The sequence below is a fragment of the Dendrobates tinctorius genome, unplaced genomic scaffold, assembly GCF_039654945.1.
Source record: "Dendrobates tinctorius isolate UK_male_01 unplaced genomic scaffold, ASM3965494v1 ptg000013l, whole genome shotgun sequence".
Lineage (NCBI taxonomy): Eukaryota > Metazoa > Chordata > Amphibia > Anura > Dendrobatidae > Dendrobates > Dendrobates tinctorius.
This window is the reverse complement of record NW_027361681.1, coordinates 17,973,022-17,987,048: the sequence shown is the minus strand read 5'-3', so window position 1 is coordinate 17,987,048 and position 14,027 is coordinate 17,973,022. Positions and strand designations below refer to the sequence as shown.

Sequence of the window (14,027 nt, the reverse complement as noted above, 5' to 3'; positions counted from 1 at the left end):
ATGGCTGGATTGTAATATTTCACCAATTTTCATTGGTGAAATATTACAATCGCTCTGATTGGCAGTTTCACTTTTAACAGCCAATCAGAGCGATCGTAGGCACGTGGGGGCTAAGCCACACCCCCAGGTGTTAACTCTGAAGGGTCCTTTGTGTGCGGGTCGGGTGACCTTTCAGTGACCCCGGTCACCCGACCCGCAGGGGGGCTATTTATAGCATGACGCCTACGTAGGCGTCATAGGTCGTTTGGGCACTGCTTTTCATGACACCTACGTAGGCGTCATAGGTCGTGAAGGGGTTAAAGCCCATGGCACTGTGGCTAACCTCCCTAGATGTGGCCGGAAAAGAAAAATTGACAAGAGATTTCAACGCAAGATTGTGCGGATGTTGGATAAAGAACCTCCACTAACATCCAAACAAGTTCAAGCTGCCCTGCAGTCCGAGGGTACAACGGTGTCAACCCGTACTATCCGTCGGCAGGCTGGAGTTTGCCAAAACTTACCTGAAAAAGCCTAAAACATTTTGGAAGAATGTTCTCTGGTCAGATGAGACAAAAGTAGAGCTTTTAGGGCAAAAGCATCAACATAGAGTTTACAGGAGAAAAAAGAGGCATTCAAAGAAAAGTACACGGTCCCTACAGTCAAACATGGCGGAGGTTCCCTGATGTTTTGGGGTTGCTTTGCTGCCTCTGGCACTGGACTGCTTGACCGTGTGCATGGCATTATGAAGTCAGAAGACTACCAACAAATTTTGCAGCATAATTTAGAGCCCAGTGTGAGAAAGCTGGGTCTCCCTCAGAGGTCATGGGTCTTCCAGCAGGACAATAACCAAAAACACACTTCAAAAAGCACTAGAAGATGGTTTGAGAGAAAGCACTGGAGACTTCTAAGGTGGCCAGCAATGAGTCCAGACCTGAATCCCATAGAACACCTGTGGAGAGATCTAAAAATGGCAGTTTGGAGAAGGCACCCTTCAAATATCAGGGACCTGGAGTAGTTTGCCAAAGAAGAATGGTCTAAAATTCCAGCAGAGCATTGTAAGAAACTCATTGATGGTTACCGGAAGCGGTTGGTCGCAGTTATTTTGGCTAAAGGTTGTGCAATCAAGTATTAGGCTGAGGGTGCCAATACTTTTGTCCGGCCCATTTTTGGAGTTTTGTGTGAAATGATCAATGTTTTGCTTTTTGCTTCATTCTCTTTTGTGTTTTTTCATTTAAGACAAATTAAATGAAGATAATAATACCAAAGAATTTGTGTTTGCAATCATTTTCAGGAAGAAACTGAATATTATCTGACAGAATTGCAGGGGTGTCAATACTTTTGGCCATGACTGTATGTGAATCTAATGAAAATGTAGATTCGTTGTGGGTGGAGATAAGGGGAGGGGGAAAAAAATAATAAATTATTGATAGGGGTTTGTTATAAGTCTCCAAAAATGATGGAAGCAACAGAAAATATCCTCATAAAGCAATATATGAAGGAGCAACTCAAGGAGAAGTCATTATTATGGGGGACCTAAACTACCCTGAAATACATTAGGGAACAGAAACCTGCAGTTCAAGCAAAGGTTTGTGACAACTATGAGAGACAATTACCTTTCATAACTAGTTCAGGACCCAACAAGAGGGGGGGCACTGCTAGACCTAATATTAACCAACAGGCCAGACCGCATATCAAATGTAAGGGTTGGGCGTCACTTGGGTAATAGTGATCACAAAATAATAAGTTTTCATGTATCCTTTAATAAGATGTGTAGTAGAGGGGTTACAAGGACCCTAAACTTCAGGAAGGCAGATTTCTAACGGATGAGAGATGATCTTAGTGCAATTAACTGGAACGATATCCTGAGACATAAAAATACACAAAGAAAATGGGAGACGTTTATTAGCATCCTGAATAGGACCTGTGCACGGTATATACCATATGGGAATAAACATGCTAGAAATAGGAGGAAACCACTATGGCTAAATAGAGCTGTAAGGGGTGCAATAAGTGACAAAAAGAAAGCATTTAAAGAATTAAAGCAAGTAGCTAGTGATGAGGCATTAAATAAATACAAAAAAATAAATAAATTCTGTAAAATGCAAGTCAAGGCAGCAAAGATTGAGACAGAGAGACTCATTGCCAGAGAAGGAAAAAATAATACCAAAATATTCTTTAACTACATAAATAGTAAGAAACTAAAAAATGATAGTGTTGTACCTCTTAAAAATAATCTGGGTGAAATGGTGGATGAGGAAAAAGCCAATATGCTAAATGACTTGTTTTCAACAGTATTTACACAAGATAATCCCACATGGTCAGTGATAACAAAAATTCTCCATTAAAGCAGGAAGTATGGTGGCGTCTAAAAATCACTAAAGTTAACAAATCCCCGGGTACGGATGGGATACACCCCTGAGTACTGCAGGAATTAAGTACAGTCATTGATAGACCATTATTTTTAATCATTAAAGATTCTATAATAACAGGGTCTGTACCACAGGACTGGTGTATAGCAAATGTGGTCCCAATATTCAAAAAGGGGACAAAAACTGAACTTGGAAATTATAGGCCAGTAAGCTTAACCTCTACTGTGGGTAAAATCCTGGAGGGTTTTCTAAGAGATGCTATACTGGAGTATCTGAAGAAGAATAACCTCATGACCCAATATCAACATGGGTTTAGGAGGGACCATTCCTGTCAAACTAATCTGATAAGCTTCTATGAAGAGGTAAGGGTCACACATAGCGACTCACCAGCGATCCCGACGATATCAACGTGTCAGGATCGCTGGTGAGTCGCTACATGATCGCTGGTGAGCTGTCAAACAGACAGCTTCACCAGCGATCAGCACCAGCGATGCCGAGTGCGCGGCGTCGCTGTGTACTTTAGTTACCAGCGCGCTGATGCAGGGAGCTGGTAACTAAGGTACACATCGGGTTTCTAAGGGACGTGCGTCACTTAGAAACCCGATGTGTACCTTAGTTACCAGCTCCCTGCATCAGCGTGCTGGTAACTAAGGTACACATCGGGTTTCTAAGTGACGCATGTCCCTTAGATACCCGATGTGTACGTTAGTTACCAGCTGATCGCTGGTCTCCCGCCTGTCACACGCAACGATGCGTGCTGGCCAGCGGGAGACCAGCGATCAAAGAAATGTCCAGGGATTTCCAAGAGCGATCAGCGATACCGGCAGGGGGGGCGGTCGCTGATCGTTGTCACACACAGCGATCTCGCTGGTGAGATCGTTGTTGTGTCACAAAACTTGTGACTCAACAGCGATCTCGCTAGCGAGATTGCTATGTGTGACGGGGCCCTAAGTTCCAGACTGGACCAAGGAAACACGGTGGACATGGTGTATATTGACTTTTGAAAAGCTTTTGATACGGTGCCACACAATAGGTTGATAAATAAAACGAGAACAATGGGGATAGGGGAAAATCCTTATAAATCTAATCCTTATAATCTAATCCTTATAAACAGGGAGGAAATGGTTGAGGAGGTAAAAGTGGCTGGATCCCTAGGAGGTAGCGACCATGCTATTTTAGAATTTTGGATAACTAGAGGAGGAAGACCTGTGAAGACTCAGACGTCATGATTAGATTTCAGAAAGGCAAATTTTAAGGGATTCAGAAAGAGAATTGGAGGGATCCAATGGCTGGATATCTTTAAAGACAAAAATGTCCAGGAAGGATGGGAAATCTTGAAAAATGAAATTCTCAAAGCACAATTGTTAACAATTCCGAAAAGAGGGAAGAATAGGAAGCATTTAAGGAAGCCAGGATGGATGAACACAGAACTTAAGCACATGCTAAAAAGGAAGAAAAAAATGTTTATAAAAAGGAAAGAGGGAGGCTTATCTAAAGAAGAATATAATGCTGTCTGCAGAACCTGCAGGGCACAAATCAGATTATCTAAAGCTGACAATGAATTGAGGCTTGCAAGAGTTGTCAAAAGCAATAATAAAGGATTTTGGGGATATGTCAAAAGTAAAAGAAAAGTCAAAGATGCTATAGGATTTTTACAGGATGAAAATGATGAAATGGTAAGACAGGATGTTGAGATGGCCGAACTTTTAAATTCCTATTTTGCATCTGTTTTCTCTCAGAAAGGAAATGTAACATCAACTGTTCTTCACTGTCCTATTAAGGGAATAGAAGAATCCAGGATATCTATAAACAGAAAGATAGTGAGGAAACACTTAGCTAACCTAAATGAATTCAAGTCTCCAGGTCCAGATGAATTACACCCCAGAGTACTGAAGGAGATAGCAGAAGAAATTTTTGAACCCCTCTCCATAATCTTTGAAAATTCTTGGAGAACAGGAGAAGTCCCAGAAGACTGGAGAAGAGCAAATGTTGTTCCTATCTTCAAAAAGGGGAAGAAGGTGGACCCAGGCAACTATAGGCCGGTGAGTCTGACTTCTATACCAGGAAATATCTTTGAACAAATTATTAAACAACATGTATGTCAGTACCTGGATAAGAATGAAGTGATTAAACAGAGTCAGCATGGGTTTGTAACTAATAAGTCATGTCAGACTAACTTAATTTCCTTCTATGACGGAATCACTGATTGGGTGGATCAAGGAAATGCTGTAGATATAGTATATCTTGACTTCAGCAAAGCATTTGACAAAGTATCTCATACAATCCTTATTGAAAAAATGACTAAGTATGGAATGGACAAGGCAACTGTTAGGTGGATTCATAACTGGCTTAGTGATCGGACCCAAAGAGTGGTCATAAATGGATGCACATCCAGTTGGAAGAATGTCTCAAGTGGGGTACCACAGGGCTCTGTCCTGGGCCCTATATTAATCAACATCTTTATCAACGATTTAGATGAAGAAATTGAGGGTAAACTGATTAAATTTGCTGATGACACAAAGCTAGGAGGGATAGCTAATACTAGAGAAGAGAGAGAGGTTTCAAAAAGATATAAATAAACTGGAGAAGTGGGCAGCAACTAACAGAATGGTTTTTAACAGGGAAAAATGCAAAGTACTACATCTGGGCAATAAAAATGAAAAAAGCATATACAGAATGGGAGGAATAGGCCTAAGCAACAGCACCTGTGAAAAAGACTTGGGTATACTAATAGATCACAGACTGAATATGAGTCAACAGTGTGATGCAGCAGCAAAAAAGGCAAATGCAATTCTAGGATGTATTAACAGAAGCATACAGTCTAGATCACGTGAAGTCATTATTTCCCTCTACTCCTCTTTGGTCAGACCTCATTTGGAATATTGTGTCCAGTTTTGGGCACCACATTTTAAAAAAGACATCAACAAACTGGAGCAAGTTCAGAAAAGAGCAACCAGAATGGTGACCGATCTGCAAACCCTGTCTTATGAGGAAAGGTTGCAGGATTTGGGATTGTTTAGTTTGCAAAAGAGAAGACTGAGAGGAGACTTAATAGCTGTCTACAAATATCTAAAGGGCTGTCACACTGTAGAAGGATCAAGTTTATTCTCATTTGCACAAGGAAAGACTAGAAGCAATGGGATGAAACTGAATGGGAGGAGACAGAATAGATATTAGAAAAAACTTTTTCACAGTTAGAGGCTGCCACGAGAAGTGGTGAGTTCTCCTTCAATGGAAGTCTTCAAACAGAGGCTGGACAGACATCTGACTGGGATGATTTAGCGAATCCTGCTTTGAGCAGGGGGTTGGACCAGATGGCCCAGGAGGTCCCTTCCAACTCTACGATTCTATGATTCTATGATTCTATGTATGTAAGTGGTTTAAGAGGTGGCTCAGGGACTGGAAACAAAGGGTGGTTATTAATGGAGCACACTCGGACTGGGTCGCGGTTAGCAGTGGGGTACCGCAGGGGTCGGTGTTGGGCCCACTTCTTTTTAACATATTTATTAATGACCTTATAGGGGTTGTGGTGCGGGGCCGGATTGGGGGGTGGTCCACTGCTTACCATGACTGGACGATGCAAAGACGAGACGGAGGCAGAATTCAGTTGTAACAGATCTGGGTTTATTGGCCGTCCTCCTGACGACCTTAGCCATGCACCGCAGTTCCTTTACAGCTCTCCGTTTCCAGGCCCGGGTACCTTTCACCTTTCCTTTAGTCGAGATGATGTCCCTCGCAGATCTTTTGCTGGGGCTGTCCTAGACCAATCTACCGCCAGTGCTTCACCTGCCCGAGGTCGTCATCCAGTCGGTACCCCCGGGGCCTCGTCTGACCTGCGGTATGTCGTGTCAGGGCCACCCCCCTGACTGTCTTATTCTGTCAGTCCCCTGGTCGAGCTCTTCTCCGTTCTCCGTCTTCTGTCCTGAGTCTTCCTCTGCTGAGCTCGTTCCGGGACTAACCTAGCCTGGAACCCTAACCTGTCCTATTTATCCCCTCTCTCACTGGGAATTTCCCTCCCGGGTTCCTATCTCCCCGCCCCCATGACTAAGCAGTTTCTATAGCCGTAAGCTGATGTTAGGTCCTGAACTACACTCCCCCCTGCCATCTTGTGGTCAAATTGCGGTACTGCACTCCCTTTTCTGTCTTTCCCTGCTGTTACCTTTCTGTCATTACCAATCCCCGTCTGTAGTGCACACATCGTTCCCTCCTACTTCCAGTCAAGTCTGTCTGTCAAGTCACCTTCTCCACAGGGGCATTCAGAGTAGAATTTCAATATTTGCAGATGACACTAAGCTCTGCAGGGTAATCAATACAGAGGTGGACAATTTAATATTACAGGAAGATTTATGTAAACTAGAAGCTTGGGCTGATAAATGGCAAATGAGCTTTAATAGGGATAAATGTAAGGTCATGCACTTGGGCAGAAGAGATAAGATGTATAATTATGTGTTTAAGTATAAAATACTGGGCAAAATGGTCACTGAAAAAGACCTGGGTGTATGGGTGGACGACAAACTCACATTTAGTGGCCAGTGTCAGGCAGATGCTGCAAAGGCAAAAAAAATAACGGGATGCATTAAAAGAGGCATAAATGCTCAAGAGGAGAACATAATTTTATTTGGTTGCTCTTCTCTGCGGGTGCAGAGAAGAGTGACCAAGGTTATTCGTGTACTGGGGGGTCTGCAATACCAAGACAGGTTATTACACTTGGGGTTATTTAGTTTGGAAAAGGCTTAGGGGTGATCTTATTATAAAGTATAAATATATGAGGGGACAGTGCAAAGACCTTTCTAATGAGCTTTTTACTCTTAAAACATCAAAGAACTGACCGTCACATCCAAACACAGATTGGGTCTGAACAGGAGCCTACCTAGAGTCGGCAACTCAAATAAAATCAAACAAATAAGGCAGCACTGTGTAGCGCTATAGCTTGCAAACATGAAAAATGAAAATTGAATTGCATTACTGCACTAGAAATATGAAAAAATGAGAATGATTAGCGCATAAATTGGCCAATTCATGTGTATCTGGCAGCCATGTTAAGGCGGTCATCTGCTGGTGTAGGTCCACTGTGCTTTATTAAGACCAAAGTCAGCGCAGCCGTCTACCAGGGATTTTTAGAGCACTTCATGCTTCCATCTGCCGACAAGCTTTTTGGAGATGGAAATTTAATTCTCCAGCAGGACTTGGCACCTGTCCACACTGTCAAAAGTACTAATGCCTGGCTTAAAAACAACAGTATCACTGTGCTTGATTGGCCAGCAAACTCGCCTGACATTAACCCCATAGAGAATCTATGAGGTATTGTCAAGAGAAAGATGAGAGACATCAGACTCAACAATACAGACGAGCTGAAGGCTACCATCAAAGCAACCTGGGCTTCCATAACACCTCAGCAGTGCCACAGGCTGATTGCCTCCACGCCACGCTGTGCTGCATTGATGCAGTAATTGATGCCAAAGGAACCCCGACGAAGTATTGAGTGCATTTACTGAATATACATTTCAATAGGCCAACATTTCGGATTTTAAAATCATTTTTTCAAGCTGGTGTTATAAAGTATTCTAATTTACTGAGATAATGACTTTTGGATTTTCATTGGCTGTAAGCCATACTCATCAACATTAACATAAATAAACACGTGAAATAGATCACTCTGTGTGTAATGACTCTATATAATATATGAGATTCACTTTCTGTATTGAAGAACTGAAATACATTAACTTTTTGATGATATTCTAATTTTGTGAGATGCACCTGTAGTACCACCTCCATGTAGATAGTACTACCGCCCTGTAAATGATATAGCTATAAAAAGTACTGCCACTTTGTTGGTACTACTCTAGTCTGCCCTCTGTGAGAATGGTGTATTTGTAAAATGAGTAAGTTTCAATGGATGCAGTGAAGAGCCGGAGGATTTACTGAACAGGCAATTAACAAGTAATACTCCATGCATGGAGGCAAGAATAGTAGGGCAGCAGCGGGAATTGCACGCAAACAAGAATAAGATATACAAAAACAAGGTAACTTATCGCTTGTAGTTGTTGCAGGGGAAGGGCTGGAAAATCTCCTAATGGCGACGTAAATTGTGGACAAAGTCTCTAGCTCTGTTACGGAGGAACGAGAAGCACTGTCTGCCAACCGTACTGATGGATCCGGTCCTGCTTGACTTGAGTGCGCTGGAAAGTGGAAACAATCCTTTATGTGGATTCCTCAGGAATGGCACCGTACACAAGCCATAGGCACGCTTGAAGCGATGGCCGAGGAAGCCACCACCATGCAGGAAGACTACGGTACACAAGATGAGGTGCACAAAGGGTTAATTTATTGACAGGCAAGGAATGCAGAGATAGGAAGGTGTAAACAGGGGTATGCAATGACAAAAGACAATTTAATAGTGATATTCTTTAGCTGGGCCGTCAAATAGCATGGTGCTCCAACTATCACAGAACAATATACTTTCAAAAAGCAAAACAACACAATAAATGCAGTCTGATGCTACTCTAACTATAGCCTACCTGGCCTCTGCTACACCAGCCACATGGCTGCCGTGCTCTGTCTATTGCAGCCTATCCTAAGCCCTAACATGTGCACACAAGGGGTTAAAACTCAGTAACGTTGGAGTCTCATTCCAGTCCCGGGGGCCCAGCAGTCCTGTAAGATGGTGAGCATGTCTTTCTGGAAGCTCTGTGAAACGTGGTCTTCTACTTGCTTGACAATCCTGTAGATGCTCCTTTAAAACGGCAGATTCCTTTCTTGTATTTCTTTGTGGCTCCTCACAATGACTCAGGAATGCCACCTTTATTATCCCCAGAAGAGTTTACACAATCTCATCAGTTCAGTCAGTCTCAGACTGCGCGTTTTCTGCTCACAGCTCCAGGCACGCCAGCTTCCTGCAGCTTCTTCTGCCCAGCACACTCACACAGAAAACAGCCCCTCCCCTCTCCAGGGCTGGCAGACAACACACTCAGTCTCTTGCAGGGGAGAACAGAACGTACCACTGCACCAGCCAAAGTGGCTGCGTGTCTCTACTGTCCATAGCAACGCCACCCCCTTACACGCTCACCAACCGCAGCAGCGGGCGGCCCTTTGGGGTAGTCTCTAGATAGCTTATCCATTACCACAGACAGGACAGGGCAGTCCAGAAGAACAGGGTGACACAATAACTCTATAGCGTCAAAGTCAATCTTATAGTCAGCACGCTGAAGGATGAGTGGCGTGGATTTGGCAGCCGGAGCAGCGGAGAGGGAGTCAACCTTCTCCTATCACTTTCCCACCAAGTCTGCCCCGTTCCCGAGCTCAGTCCTTCTTATATACCCTGCGCCCCTGCTGTCCAGAGGGAAGGTCCTTCCCTCCCAGAAGAAGCCTCCCCCAGCAACAGTGATGACAGTCCCAATAGTTCTGGCCTTAAAGGGCACCGGAAACCGCTGACTCTGTCTCGGCTCATCTTCTTACACATTCAGAGTCAGCACTTACTGTACTACGTCTTTTCTTATTTTGTCATATACAGGTTGTGCTGCGCTCCCAGGAGCCACCAGCCTTTCTGCAGCCACGCTACCATGTATTAATTGCACAGTTGCTATGACACATTTATATTACACGACAAGTAAATACCTTACTATAGCATTGAACGCTTTTATTACTCTGCTTATCATCATCTCCTGCCGCACCCAACGTCATTGACGGCGAGGTGTGGAGTCCAGAAATAGCTTTTGTACCATGGCCCTTGAGTTTTGAGCCACAATAGCTCATTTCCACAGAAAGGATGGAAACTAAATTTCTGACTATTGAGGCCCAGGGCACAACGTATCATCATTTCCCCATCTGGTATAGGTTCTAACATATTCCATCCAGAGCTCACGTCTTAAGCCCCCGTTACACACTGCGATATCGCTAGCAATATCGCTGTAAAGTCACCGATTTTGTGACGTAGCAGCGATATTGCTAGCGATATCGCTACATGTGATACTTACCTCCGACCGGCTCCCCCGCTGATTATCGCTGGTCGCGCGAGAAGGTCCTGGATCATTTCACGTCGGGCGCTTCCTGTGGCGCCGACGAGCGACGCGTGGACGCGGGCGGGAGGACGTCAGGATCTCCTCGTCTGACAGGTAAGTAGCGACCCCCGACCCCAGCGATGTCACTGGTGAGATCTTCCTGTGTGGCAGCTCACTAGCGACCACTTAGTGATGCACCAGCGATCCATATCGCTGTCGGGATCGCTGGTGCATCGCTAAGTGTAACGGTACCCTTACCTTCTAGAGTGTGATTTTCTATAATCTCAGTGTAAACTACATTGCCAGAAAGCAGTTATCAAGTCAGGTGTCTTTTTACTGCAATTGCTGCACTCAGCCGATTAATCAAAACTCTATTCATGATATGCTCTGCAAAACAAATGTAGATGGCGATATGATGGGTATCTTACTTACCCGCCTGAAGTGGGAGAAGCCTCCAATAATCTGAAAATGTTGCATTCAAAAACAAATCAATACAGTGTGGTAGATCAGCTCACTCAGTGGTACACGGAGGTAGAAACGGGAACACTGTCTCTTTAAATCCTTCACTGGTTTATTATGGTGAAGTAAAATAAACACAGCCCTTTGGGGAAAACAAAACAAAAGGGTATTTCACAGTCCATATGTCTGTAGAGATCCACCCACTCAGGGTTAGTAAAAACACATGAAAAAGGGAGTGGTGATCCAGCGATGTAAGCTAGGTGCTCTTTTTAAATAAAATATAGCTTTAATTGAGCCATTTAAAAGAAGCATTTAGTGCTTAATCCACATATAGGCACATGGATGGCACAGATACACAGGTGCTATAGTAAAAACCAATCCGTTTCAACTTGTGTCTTAATCATGGTTTTGACGCAAGTCAAAATGGATTGGTTTTTACTATAGCACCTGTGTGTGGTTTAAGCACTAAATGCTTATTTTAAATGGCTCAATAAAAGCTATATTTTGTTTAAAAAGAGCACCTAGCTTACATCGCTGGATCACCATTCCCTTTTTTCCTGTGTCTACTCAGCCATGATCCGTGCGAGGCTTGGACCTGTATTGGGAATTACATACTCGGAGAGGTGAGCTGACTTCATTTTATTTTTTCATCTAGAAAAAACACATGCTTCAGTTTTGCACCAACAGAAGCACTTTCCTGGAGTTACTCTCTCCAAACATGCTGAACCCTCAATGCCTCTGGAGGCTGACTATTTAAGCCCCAGACCACACCCTGGTGTGGAGTTAAGGTGGACAGCCTCCCATCCGCTCTATGGTTGTCCACAAAAATCCAGCCCTTAAACAAAATGTATGATTAACCCCTCTCAACACTTAGTGTGCTGGAGCAAAATTTCTGGGTTTCAAATCACTGAAGCCAATAGCCTTACGAAACATATAGACAGATGAAATCACATTCATGTAGAGATGCAAAGATATGCCCCTAAATGGGTAAAAATCAATCAAACTCAGTCACATCATATCTCGCATAGGGTCACACATGCAAAGGTGAAACTAGAATCTGATGGGCCCCAGAGCAAGATTTATATATATATATATATATATATATATACATCCCGCATCCCGGTATATCTGTGTCTTATCCTGGGCCTCATTCTAGTATATACAGTATATCCCACATCCTGAACTATATATGCCCCTTATCCTTGGGCCTTATCCTGATATATATATATCGCATCCAAGTATATGTCCCTTATACTGCACCCCATCCTGATATATATCCCCCATCCTGGTATATGTCCCTTATCCTGTGCAGCCTCAAACGCACAACCAGTTGAAGTTTCTGCTGGCATCAGAGGGCTGCTCACCACCATGGGCCAGGTTGTATCCTCTGCGACCGCAGTTGTTACACCCCTGTGCACATGGAGAAAACAACACAAGTGGTACACAGTGGTTGCCGCTGCAATGAGCAGCCCTAATTACTCAAATTTTCCTTTGCGCTAGTATTGATAATAATCTTTATTTTTATATAGCGCTAACATATTCCGCAGCGCTTTACAGTTTGCACACATTTTCATCACTGTCCCCGATGGGGCTCACAATCTAAATTCCCTATCAGTATGTCTTTGGAGTGTGGGAGGAAACCGGAGTGCCCGGAGGAAACCCACGCAAACACGGGGAGAACATACAAACTCCTTGCAGATGTTGTCCTTGGTGGGATTCGAACCCAGGACCCAGCTGCAGCCTTGCAGCGCTAACCACTGAGCCACCGTGCTGCCCATGTATTGATACATTGATCCCATGATGCTTCTTAGCTGGCACTGATGAAGTTTGCAATGAAGGCTGACACTGAACGAACCAACAAAGGAAAATGTGACAGTGGAATGTGTGGAAAAAAAAAATAAATCACTAAGTATTTATGAGCAAGTCCATCAAAATTGTAAGAAAGGGCATAAAGGGCCCATTGTCATCAATTAAATTAATCTCATGATATCCAGTGAATGCCGCCCAGACACAAACTGCACAGTGCTGACCTATATAAATAGTTCTCTGAAAACAGCTAAAAGGAGACTATTCATGTAGGGAAGAGTGCAAAATGATCGTCTTATCCTGATTATCTCACTTATACAATCCAAGACTGATGTCTGTCTGAGCATATGGGACTTAAAAGGTACTGCACGATTGCTGATTCTGCAATATGGAGGATAAAATGAAGGCATGAAGTGTCTCAGTTGCGGGCACCCTATGCTCACTTGGAGTGCAGCAATAATGCTGAAGTGTTGCGCTGCTCAGCATAGCGGAAACTGCACAATATGCAAGTTGCATAGTGTCTGGATAACCCGATTTTTTGTCTCTCAGTTCCAGTTAGGAACTTACAGCTCTCTGGCACCACCCTTACCCTCAGGTAAGTCAGGGAACTTCACCTAGGATAAGTAGTTGCCAGAAAGGCTGCCTTGTCACGTACTGGTTATTGGGCAATCTGCAGTGAGGTCGGTATGTGTATCACCAGTCCCAGACTGGGAATACACACATAAACCTACAATCCGTCACTGCCAGGGTTCCCAATAACACCAGGATGCCACCCTTCCACCAGTCTCTTGTTTGATACCAAAGCCGATATCAAGTCAGGAACTAACCCAAGGTCGCAGGATTTTGAGTGGAGTATGTGTCGGTTCGATCATAGAGCAAAAAGAATGAAACTAGTAAATTTATAAGTTTACTCCATAAAATATCAACAGTGTTTACAAAAATACAAAAGATATTACAAAAGGAGACGAAATACAATATGTACAGACAGTTACAAATAAAAGGGATTAAAATATGAAACTTACTCTATCTCAGTCACAGGTATGACATGTCGATAAAGGGAAGGAGAGCCATCCCAAAGAAAAATGGTTGATCAAGTCAGCATGTTGTCTAGTTGACAATCTGGCGTCTGACAACTCCCCAAATGTGTTTTTCAGTTTTATGCTTTGCCCACAAACCCGGGGACTCCTCCGTTGCTGACCTCACTGGTGGGCTGGGTTAGAAAAATTTTTGAAAAATTATTAAAAACTCCTCTCTTCCATATCTTTGGCTAGAGGGCTCACAGGGCGATGATATGGGCATTACATTTTCCCCTGCTAGGTGACCATTCTTCAATAAGGAATAAATTCTTGGACTTTGAGTGCGCTGCCAGACGGATTCAATAACCACACAAGGTTAAAAAAGTTAACCCTTTAATCCC

The 14,027-nt window shown here is 43.5% G+C and overlaps 1 long non-coding RNA gene across 1 annotated transcript in view; it reads right to left on the bottom strand.

Moving 5' to 3' along the window:
• The window catches only part of LOC141070027 (uncharacterized), a 45,565-nt gene extending 31,837 nt beyond the window's left edge, over positions 1-13,728 (bottom strand). The window contains exon 1 of the long non-coding RNA XR_012226645.1: positions 13,633-13,728. This is a non-coding gene — a long non-coding RNA (uncharacterized lncRNA). The remainder of the gene's footprint in view (positions 1-13,632) is intronic.
• Between the last annotated feature and the right edge of the window lie 299 nt (positions 13,729-14,027).